Below are 11,162 nucleotides of genomic sequence, written 5' to 3'. Positions count from 1 at the left end.
AGCTGCTCTAGCTCGGAATATATGGTCGCCACAATAATTAAATATTAAAGCAGATGATACATGAGATGACTATTCGCCTTGCACTTATCCACGAACTTCCAATCCTAATGTTACCAAAAATTGTTCTTCACACTTCTATAACTGCAGTTTGATTATAGTTCGTCTATATGCGCCAGCAAATGCGTATAAAATCTGCCGATTTTCATTTCTCATGCATTTTACGATGATTCCCTAAATTATGAATAACCCCAGCTTGACTACAAAAATATCAATGCCTTTATACTAAAACACCTATACAAAAGCGCCTGTAATAGCTTGCCTAAAATAATTAAAATGCTGGTACGAAACTGTCCGAGTACAGATTTTTTTTTTTTTCAAATTAGAAATTAGCTCTCAGATGCAATAATGTACTATCTGTACGAACACACCGCTTGGAAAGCATATTCAGCGCTTGCAAACAAGGACAGAAGGGAGACGACCCCACAATGCGCTATACTAGAAATAAATCTCAGCATTGCCATTTGTTGGGCGTGTTGGTAAACTGACTCGAAAAGCATATTTGGCGCCAGCAAACAAAATGCATTGTGCATTGTGGTGCATTGTGGTGCATTGTGGTGTCGTCTCCCTTCTGTCCCTGTTTGCTGGCGCTAAATATGCTTTCCAAAGTCAGTTTACCAACACGCCCAACAAATGGCAATGCTGAAAATACCGCATTGAGGAGAAACGATCGGTATCACCGCCGTAACATTTTCCACCGCGTGTAACAAATGCACTTATTGTTCTCCTGTTCTCCACGCAACAATCGCGTTCTTTTCGCACAGGGCCGCACGCAGCTGGTGCTACTTTGAGACGCAGTAGACCCACTGCCAGACATATTGTGAACTTTCATTCAAAGAAGTTGGAGAGGCCTGCTGGAAGAACGAAGCGAGAGCAGAAACAAACGCTGGCCCTTCACTTCGACCGAAAGAGAGAGAGAGAGAGGCACGGTTGTAGAAGGCGGCCGGCGCGTGGCCTTTCGGAGACCTTCACGGCTGTCGCTCGCGGCTCGCCCCCCGAGATGCGAGCTCGACTGGCGAGGAATCGCAGCCCCCTCCGAAATGGATGCATGCCAGTCGGGATCACAATCTGGGCGCGCCGACGGCGCACTCGCGTTTCTGTGTCAACAACAAAAAAAGAAAAAAAGCGTCACGGCATGCTTCCACCTTCTTTCCATTCCCTGCCCCCCCCCCTCCGACCGGCATGACGCCCGGTTGGCACGCCGGCCTCTGGCTTCTGCTTGCACAGAGTTGCCAGCCACTGCGTCGAGCCTCCCTACAGCTTTACCGTCTTCGTTGTCATGTTCTTCGCCGCCCTCTCAAAGCTAGCATACCCGCCGTGGTTGCTCAGTGGCTATGGTGTTGGGCTGCTGAGCACGAGGTCGCGGGATCGAATCCCGGTCACGGCGGCCGCATTTCGATGGGGGCGAAATGCGAAAAACACCCGTGTACTTAGATTTAGGTGCACGCTAAAGAAACCCAGGTGGTCGAAATTTCCGGAGTCCTCCACTACGGCGTGCCTCATAATCAAGAAGTTGTTTTGGCACGTAAAACACCATAATTAAATTAATTAAATTCAAAGCTGGCATGTACAATCGAAGGCTTACTTCACCCCAACGATCGAGACACGTATCTATTGCGAGTTAATTCCAACAAATGCAGTCTTTAAGAAGCGAACACCGAAGGCCTCGCAAGGAAGACTCTTTAAGCTAGTAGTTTCAAGCCACTCCAACCAGATATTCCAAGCAAATCAGAAGATGAAACGAAAAGGCGCTTATGGCATGTTCGGGTTAAACGTGATGGTGACTGTGCGCACAAACCAGTCGTGGCATGCCGACACTTTCACTTCTACAATAATTTGTGGGAGTTTAGCGGGAAGAAAGCTGCTGAGGACCACAGAACAAATGATGGGAATGAAAGCGATAGGCGTAATATTAAAAGGTAGAAAGACAACATGCAGCGTGGATGTAAGATATAAGACGCAGGTGGGGCATATTATAATATGGATTAAACGGAGGTAGCGAAACTGGGAAAATGTTGTAGTGCGTAGGTTAGATAGGCAGTGTTCTATTATAAAGTAAAACGTGTGCACCGAGGGTAGGGAGGCGAAGCCGAAGGTAGAAGAGAATGATACGATGGGAAAAGAATAGAAAACATGCGGATACAGGACAAGTTACACATGACATTGGTAACTTGGATACATATCGGGGAGATACATTTGTCCTGCAGTGAGCTTCGTCTGGCTGATGATCATAATGACGCCCTGAAGCAACACCTCCTTTATGAGAGACGCCTTAGTGAAGCGTTCCAGGTTGATTTTGACATCCTGGTATACTGTAAGTACGCCGAAATATAAATCAGTGCTTCAATTCCTCCCCGTCTTTTCCATCTTATCTCTTTCTTCTCAATATCCCTGCACAGGCGTCTTAGCATTCTGCCTGCATCGCAACTCAGCCGCCTTTACCAGGAATAAAACCTGCGGCGTTGTGCTCGGCAGAAGGCGGGAGGTTGTGCAGAGAATCACATAATGTATTATTTGTCAAAAGAACCGAAGACGGTACGGAAAGTTGCGTTATGCCGCGCTCATGGAACTCCTGACACTGGAAGGGGCGAAGTTAGGACGAGTACAAAGGTTCGCCTCCCTCTCCAGCTCTTTCGCGCAGGGCGCATGCAGCCAAGAGGCAAGCTAGACATTCCAGAGACAGCTGCGTACGTGCACGCAGTTGCTTCATGTATTTTGGCAGTGTACGAGAAGGACTCGTGTACTGGAAGTGGCTGTGTACTGTACTTTGACAGTGGCTGCATTTGTGTGTATACCATGTGTCTTCTCTTGGTTTGGACATTTCTTTTGAGTAATGAATGGAGCACATAGTGCAATTCGGCCAATTTAGGTGCGTTGTACTTGTGAGAGGCGGTGGCGTGGAGCAAAAGTAAAATATCGGGTTTCGGTTCTCGGGGTCATACACTCGGATCCCTCGTTTAGGCTGCTACATTTTTCAAGCTTGGAGTGACGCCTGAAACAAGCAGCGAAAGAACTGCAGAGATCATCTAGGGCTATGCTATTCCAGATGCAACCAAATTAGGAAAACCCAGTGAGCACCGGCAGGCCACTCTCTCACTAGAACAGGAATTGGCCTCCCTGGTGCAGCATTTGGTAACTACCTCCCTCATGACTCTTGCATTTAACCCCTGGCCCTCATTCTGCAGTGGCTGCAGAGCACCTGACCAAGGCGGGGGTCAGACCAGCGAAGCAGCATAGCGTGCTAAGAAACTCTGAATGTGGACAGGCCGCCACTGGAAACTGAGCCTGGTAACGTTTACACGCGATTTCTCTCAAGTGAAGCTGGCTTAGCAGAGCTCTTCGAGGAATTGTTAGGGATTTCCTGAGATAGCATTGGCCTTAGTCATGTTAGCAAAACTGGTGAAGCTTATGCACTGTCGACCAATAATGGCCGCGTACTACGCTACAGAGGTCTTCCAGATAAGAGCGGATACGGGGTAGTATTTCTAATTCATAGGGGCATAGCGGGCAACATTAATGAATTCTACAGTAAAATGAAAGGGTAGTGGTCATCGTAATGAAGCTAAATAGGAGATATAGATTAACGGTAGTACAAGCCTGCGTTCCAACTTCCAGTCACAATGATGATGAAATAGATAAGTTTTATGAAGATGCTGAACTAGCGATGAGAAAAGTGCAAACTCAGCATAGTGTAGTCATGGGCGACTTCAATGAAAAAGTGGGGGAAAAGCAGGCTGGTGAACAAGCAGTTGGCAACTATGGCATCAATTCTAGGAACACCAGAGAAGAGATGTTGGTAGAATTCGCGAAAAAAAATAATCTGCGAAAAATGAACACCTTCTTCAGGAAGCATAGCGACAGAATGTGAATCTGGAAAAGCCCTAATGGGGAAACAAGAAATGAAATATATTTCCTACTTTCTGCCGATCGCAGCATAGTGCAGGATGTAGACGTGTTAGGCAGGGTAAAATGCAGTGATCATAGGTTAGTAAAGCCTAGGATTTCTCTCAATTTTAGGAGAGAAATAGCAAAATTATTCAGGAGGAAACAGGCCAATGTGGAAGCAGTCAGAGTAAAACAGACGAATTTAGGCTGATGCTCGCAAATAAGCATGCAGCCTTGAAACGGGAGTATGGGGATAACATAGAAATAATGTTTGAAACCATCACTATAATGATTTCAGAAGCCGCAATTGAAGTGCGAGGTAAGGCACCAACATGACAAGTAGGTAAGCTGTTCCAAGTAATAAAGGACCTAATTAAGAAACGACAAAGCGTGAAAGTGTCCGACTCAAGCGATCAGAGAGAAATCGCTTATCTGTCAAAGCTTATAAACAAGAATAGTGTAAGTTATATCCGAAATTACAACGTCGGAAAGTCGAGGAGGCAGTAAATGATGGTGGCAACACGAAATCAGTGATGAGGAAACTTGGCATAGGAAAGATCAACATGTATGCAGTGAAAGATATAAGCAGAGCAATGTCATCAGCAATTTCAATGATATAGTAACGGCAGCAGAGCAATTCTATATGCTAACATGTACAGTATCCAGAGCAGCGACGGAACTTTGATTGGAGCTAGTGACGAACAGGATACAGAGGCTCCATGTGTAGCTAACGATGAGGTTAGAAGGGGTTTGCACGAGATATCCTGGGGAAAAACGGTAGAATATTATCGAATAACAGCCGATTTAATCAAAGATGGGGGTGATATTATACTTGAAAAGCTTGTTACCCTTTATACGCAATGCTCCCGCTTGATGTGTACAAAAGAGTTGGAAGAATACCAACATTATACTAATCCATAAGAAGTGAGACGTTAAGCAGTTGAACAGAATATTTACCAACGTAGTTTCCAATAAAATCGGTGTCACACTGGACTTCAATCAATCAAGAGGACAAGCAGGCTTCATGAAGGGATATCCTACAATGGGTCAAATCCATGTCATCAATCAGGTAATTGAGAAACCTGCGGAGTACAACGAACCTCTTGATATGACATTCATAGATTTAAAAAAAGGTATTTCATTCAGTAGAGATACCAGCAGTCATGCACGCACTGCGTAATCAAGAAGTGGAGGAATACGTGATTATCTTTGCAAATACCTATAAAAACTCCACAGCTATCCTAATTCTCTGCAAAAAAATATGGTAGAATATCTATCAAGAAACGGGTCAGGCAAGGAGACACAATCTCTCCAATGCTATTCGCTGCATGCTTAGAACTATTCAAGATATTAGACTAGGACAACTTAGGAGTGAGGATCAACGGCAAATATCTCAACAACCTTCAGCTTGCCGATTACATTGTCCTGTTTAGCAACACTGGGGATGAGTTACAACAAATTATTCAGGACCTTAAGTGTGAAAGCTTAAGAGCAGGTTGTAGATTAATACGCAGAAGACAACGGTAACGTTCAGTAAAATGGCAATAGAACAAGAATACATGCTTGAAAGCAAGCCTCTATAAACTTTTCGAGAGTACGCTTATCCAGGTCAATTACTCACAGTGGACCTTGATCATGAGAAGATAATTTACAGAAGATAAAAATGGGCTGGAGTACATCCGGCAAGCATTGCCAAATCCTGACAGGGAGCTTACCCCTGTAGTTGAAAATGAAAGTGTACAGTCATTGCATTCTACCGGTGCAAAGATATGGGGTCGAAACTTGGAGGTTAACAAAGAAGCTCGAGAACAAGTTAAGGACTGCACAAGGAAGAATGGCGCGAAAGATATTAGTGGTAACGTAAAAAGACAGGAACACAGTGAAGTGGACAGTGGAGCAAACGGGGATAACCGACATTGTAATTGACATTAAGAGAAAGAATGGAGCTGGGCGGGTCATGTAATGCGTTGGGAAGATGACTGGTGGACCATTATAGTTACAGAATGGGTGCCAAGATAAAGGATGCGCAGTCGAGCGCGGCAGAAAATTAGGTGGGCTGATGAAATTGCGTAATTTGCAGGCATAACTTGATATCAGCTAGCGCAAGACAGGGGTAATTGGAGATCGCTGGGAGAGGCCTTCGTCCTGCAGTGAGAATAACTATAGGCAGATGATGATGATACTTGCGTCATTTATGTAAGAAATCGCAATGTCTAGGTGGCTGATAAACAGTTTCACTAATAAATTTTAATAGTTGCTTACATTAGGGAGCATGTTCGAAAGCCTGCCGACCAGAAGTCCTAACACTAGCGCCACTGCCTAGATCTCAGTTCCAAAAACGTGCTAATTGCATTGGCCAAAGTAAACCACTGGGAAGCAAACGGCTGGCCTTGGCATTTATGCGATGCTCAAAGCACCAAAAATTACATTTTGTAGACAAAAGGGCCAATTGTCTGGCTGTCCGCACACCTAGAAGGAGACCTGCCGTGCATTTCGGAACGAGCGACTGTTTTCTTCTGTCGTAAATTGGTTTCTGCAGAACGATTGAGATATAACATGCATAGTTTACTCCGTTTCTCACTAATTTATAGCAAAAACGGATAATTAATTATTAATAAATAAATAAATGAAGAATGCGATAATTGAAGAAAGAGTAATAGACACGACAATGAGGGTGTTCGCCGTCTACTCCTGGATTGTCCCGAACACGCTATGCATAGAAGGCCTCTTACTAGAACAAGAGTTGCACGCAATTAATCCTCACCGACCTCTCTCACTCGCAAAGTCTCAAACCACTTGGCCATCGAAGTCAACACAGCGGAAAACACCAAACGCACTCGAACGCATCGTCGAGAGAGAGCGTAAACTTTATTTTCAAATCAATAAGATTTGAGTCCGGCGTCAATTTAATGGGTATGGGCACCCGCCATAGACAGGCATACTTAAAACGCGTACTAGTACCGCGCTGATCATGTCGCAACAGCAGGCATGTGCTATCTGCCCGCAAGCAGCTGGTCGGGTGCGACTCTCTTTCTTTTCCTGGTCGCTGTCACTCCGAAGCATGTTCTTTCTTGACAGCCTGACGTTGACAAATTAGGTCGTCATTCGCCACCTCGTCGACGAATGTCCTGTCTTTATTTTGCTTCTGCAAACAATTGCGCTGCGACTGGTCTCGACAAAAGTAGCATACAAATATATATATATATATATATATATATATATATATATATATATATATATATATATACGTGGTAATGAGATAGAACTAGGGCGAGTAACCTATAGGGCAAGCACCTTACTTTGCTGAATCGTCAAGCTTTCAAAAATCTGTACTCTGCACTCATGACAAAATGTCCTACTTCACCGTGTTCTCCGAACTAGTGTAGTGACCACGATTTGCTAAGCAAAAGTAGGTCGATAAATGAGTTTCCCTAAAAACATAAGTGCCTGCAAGGTTCTTCAGCATATCGTCAATTAATTCCACATATTTAGGATCATGAAACAGTAAATTCAACGTTATTATCATTATTTGTTTACAGAAACGTCACCCAAACAAGAAAAAGAATCAGGCTAGTAACGGTCTTATGAGAGAGATACTACGCCTACCGTCTTAGAGTGGAGGAAAGAAAGAAGAGAAAGGGAGAATAGGGAGGTACAGCACAATACGTCACACGCACGTAAGGGTTTAGGCATCACAGATGACAGTCTCATTGTTGAGAATAATTCTAATTGAGTAGATTTACGGGGCTCGTACGGAGTTGAAGCTCGACCTTTGGGAAATAAGAAGTCAGCGATAAAAACTCGCCAAAGACCAAGCTTTATTATAACTTTTCTTTTATTTTCTTCAAGAACGGTAAATATTGAGAAGCTGTAATATTTTAGATCTGAATATCTACATAGCAACCCATTTAATACGAAATAGAACCAAGGTATTGGAACTTGACCAGAAGCGCAAAGCCATGGCGGCTGAAAGTTGTAAAAGCAGATATTGAACCATGGTACAAATATAAAAAAAAAATTAGTTCCGGTGCAGACGCTGTTCTGTTCATATATTTGCCCAGCTCCGAACTGCTTCAAGTTTAGATATTGCCTAAAGGCAAACTTGAGTAGAGCGACAAGCTGAGTCGACGCGATGAAAACATATAATGCGGCGTGAACTACAAATCTATAAAGTTTATCTAGTACTATCTGTATGATTAAAAAATGCATTTAAATAGTATAAGTAAGCTACGCATTTTCATTGCGTCCCGGTCTTCCGATGTCCTGGGCACTTTCCTTTTTGTTGTTGTTGAATAAGTACGCTCGGACAAACTGACCTTTCTCCCCAATATACAGATCCGTAAGGCGAGCTTCGAAGCCCTCAAGGCTGCCATAACGCATGGGCTTTGCTATAGCATGCGCTTGGGAACCTATTCCGCACCTGAAAATGTATTTGTTGGGCGCGAACTGAATATATACTTTGTACGTCCCGTTGAAACAACGCACAAAGACAAATGCGGAGAACGGGACCGACGTGTGTGCACTCACAAATGCTTCTTTTATCGAGTACGAACGCGTGGTTTAGTCGCCGATGATTCATGTATTGCACAAAATAAAATTTGATTGATATCTGGGGCACTGTGTGCCACACTCCCTATCTGATTACGAGGCACGCCGTAGGAATTAATTTTGACCGTCTGGGGTCCTTTTAACGGGCACTCAACGCACGGTACTTGAGCGGGTTCCTTTTAACGCGATAGCGTTAAGGAGCTCGTGTCGCAGAAAAGCCGGTGTCGTCGGCGTCGGCGGCGTTGACCGTGAGCGATAAATTTCAGCAGGCACTTTATGAATAAAAAACAACTTGCAAGATGGGATGGGTGGGAATCGAACCAGGGTCTCCGGAGTGTGAGGCGGAGGCGCTTCCACACAGCCACGAGTTCGATGCTTCAAAGCGGTACAAAAGCGCCTCTATTGAATGCAGTGTTGCCTTAGAAACGAGCTGTTTCTAAGGCTCAGGCGTGCGTCGCTTGCTCAGGCGCACATTTCGTTGCCGCGCCGAACGCTGCGTTGCTCGACGCTCACCGCGTCCGATGCGGGGCGCATAGTCGCTGCGCCGTAGCCCATTGTCTTACACCCCTTGGCGGGTCGACGAGAACGCTATCGCGTTCCACTCTTGAAGGCGAAGCTTAAGCGTCCTCCAATTTTTTTTGTTTTTGCATTTCGTTTTCATCGGAATGCGGGTGTGCCATGGCGGGGAATCGAACCCGCGACCTCGTGCTTAGCAGCGCAACGATACGCCTCCACGGCGGGTTATTTATTAGGTATGAAGGCGTCGTTGTCATTTCGCGGCCCTTCTTAATAGGCATCCGTAGTGAGGCGACGTTCTTAAAGAGAGATGTCGCCTCTCTCTTTCTATCCCCTTGCCTTTTCCTTACGTGCCGGGTTATCTCTGATTAAGCTCCCTGCTTTTCTACACATACTTCATCTCTTATAGTATGCATACCGAGAATACCAGCGCAGTTTTTATTTCCTTCTTTTGTCGCATTCTGTATCACAGCGATAGTAGGGCCGTTGTTGTTGTTCAAGATGTTGTATTTATAATGAACGTGTTCTTTATTTTGTAATAAACGGACAAAGACCTCACCTCTTCCATGCTCGTGAACATATTGGGCGTAAGGGCAGACGGAAGGTGAACATGGACGGGGAAAGTTAATGTTGCGCGGGCAGAGGAGCCTTCTATCGCGCTGTCGAATTATCGCATTTTCAAAGCTGCTATGCAGGACGGACCGATGAAACTTCGATATCGAATGTCAACGCAGCCTGAGAGCGCCGCTATTGTGACGCGCCCGTATACATATACACGGGACTTATTCTTTCCATGTAGATGTGTGACATAATACGATGAAGTACACATCGCCGATAGTTTTTCGGAGCTGCGCTTCCCACGCTGCAGAGTGAGAAATGCAATCGCGACATACAATGCTATTTTGTGCGCGTGTACTCTTGTGTCTCAAATCACTGCTTCGCTGGCGAGAGCGGCCGAAAGAGACAGGACAATGAACACTTAGTTCAATGAACAACAAAGAGGGCGAGGTGAAAGGGTTTTATGTCCGGATGATAAGGCAGGGTGTGATTTTAATATAGAACAGATAACCTTGGGAAGAGCAGGTGGAGCGATTTTATTTTTATTAACGAGTTTTCCTTAAGGAGCACCAAAAGAAGAGGTTGGCTACGCCATAGAAAGAAAGTGGCTACTACATCACATTCACGCTTCCAGGACAAAGCAGTTGTATTTAGCCTTATGATTAACAATCAATCCCTGCTATGACCTCGTGAGATTGGCAGTATTGTTAAATAAATAAATAAATAAATAAATAAATAACCGTAGAGTGCTAAACCTTTATTAACAGGCTCCAGCTACGCTTCAGACGATATAGCAGCTAACAGGTATAAGAACAAGTGGGAAAAGACGCAGGTGGTGACAGTTTGATCAACAGCGTGTATTTCTCCGTCGCTATTACAACATGCGCACCTGCATGTACTGATGTATGCATTGTCTTCACTCACATTTTATGCTTCATCAACCACTTTTCAGTCAATCCAGAAGTTACCTAATGCAGGGCAATATCTCATTGTTAAAGGGACACTAAAGTGAAAAATGATTTCTTCTGCATCAGTACCGTTCTACAACAACTGCATCAATTACCGTTCTACAACACCAAAAACACCACTCTTACAACGATAAGATGTTTGGTAAGCCAGAAAAAGCGCAAGAACGAAATACGGGTGGCGACGCCTACTTAAGTTCCCGCACCTGGGGGCTGTGACGTCTTGGATTTTTATGGCATCTTCTAGGGCCTATTAATTATATATAGCAGTACAGATTGACTACATTGTGTTCTAAAGGAACCAAACATTAAACATGGCAAGTTTCAGGAACCTTTATTCAGCCAACGCGGCCCAAATGCGAAAACATACTTTGGAATTCCCGACGTCACGCTGACGTACCGGCGCTGGAGTTTCGGCGCGAAATTCAAATACTGATACTTCGACCTTCACTTTCTCATCTAATAAACAAACTATTTTTTTTTAATGACTGCCTGCAGGGTTCTCAAACAATGCTTCATTAGTCTAAACTGATTTATTGTTTTGCTTTAGTGTACCTTTAAGCTAGTCTACTGGTGCCGCCACATGCAAGCTGGAAAAAATAACTGAAGGGACCCGAGGCACGGAAACGAAAA

The sequence above is a fragment of the Dermacentor albipictus genome, chromosome 1 (assembly GCF_038994185.2).
Source record: "Dermacentor albipictus isolate Rhodes 1998 colony chromosome 1, USDA_Dalb.pri_finalv2, whole genome shotgun sequence".
Lineage (NCBI taxonomy): Eukaryota > Metazoa > Arthropoda > Arachnida > Ixodida > Ixodidae > Dermacentor > Dermacentor albipictus.
Note: the sequence above shows the minus strand (reverse complement) of the source record.